Raw genomic sequence first — 1,205 nt, forward strand, 5'->3', positions numbered from 1 at the left:
GTTTCTAGCTTGGTTTTTTTTTTTCCCCCCCCCCCCCCCAAAAAAACCCCCCAAACAAGCAAACAAATAAACAAACAAAACACTTTTGGTCGATGTCCCTTAATTTGCCTGCAGGATCAAGCCCTATTTCTAGGTCTTTGTAATTTTTATCTTTTTTGTGGGGAAATAGTGACACAAAAACAAGTGACATGAAAAGCAACATAACAGAGTGACGGTCCAAATGTATTTGGTGTTAGTTACATTGTGGCAGCTATGCTTTTATAAGGCAAAAATGAATCTGAGTGCATTTTGCCCTGAGAGGTGCTTTAGAAAATTACTTATGATTTATTCTGGTGTGGCCAGGATTGTAGGGGAAGTATGTTGGATAAGCTCAAGTGTTAGAAATGGGACACCTCATGCAATTACCTTAACTATGTGCCATTGAAATTTCTGTTTTCTTTGAAGCGTTTTAGTGAGGAAAAATTAATTGTGTATCATAATTTCTCATTGGTGTTTTTGGATAAACATGTTTCTGGAGTGTTTGCTCTATGATTTATTTTATTTCATTTCATTTTTTCAATCGGTCACTCACAGGCCAAAAGAAGCTATCACTGAAAATGTGTAAATTTCAAGTAAAGCTATTTATATATGTATTTTTGAAAAAGCATCCAGTCACCTGCCTGGTTTTGATCTGGTTCCTAATTTTAGGTCCATATCCTACAAGTGAATGGGCATAGGCAACTGGAGCCTTATTATGAATAAAAAGAAACCTCTCCATAGATCCAATTGCAAGGCTTGTGCCTAAGTTTGCAGTGTTATTGCTGGTGTGCCCTGACATGAAGTGTTTCAATTTTTTAAAATTAAATTAAACTATGAGAAGCTTTCTTTTTCAGAAATGACAGTTCTCTGTAAATAGCTCCATGATCTATTTTAACTGGAACCCAGGCATGGGGTGGAGAGAGTTTCTCAGCTGCTAAGAATTGCCCCCATGTTTACTTGCTATAATGACACTCTATATAAGATTGTTCATTTAGGCTTACAGTAAATACATTACCTTTTTAATAAAGAATTTTATCTTGGAGCATATCCAGTCCATGAATGGCTGGTTGGAATTATTGAGTCTGCTAGAGCTACAGCTATGAAGCATTAGGAGACTGTAGATTCACCTACCAGGATGTTTGTTTAAATGTTGGGGGGGGGGCGTCCTTTTTTTTTTTTTTTTTTTT

The sequence above is a fragment of the Gavialis gangeticus genome, unplaced genomic scaffold (genome assembly GCF_001723915.1).
Source record: "Gavialis gangeticus isolate Ggan-Ray unplaced genomic scaffold, GavGan_comp1, whole genome shotgun sequence".
NCBI lineage: Eukaryota > Metazoa > Chordata > Crocodylia > Gavialidae > Gavialis > Gavialis gangeticus.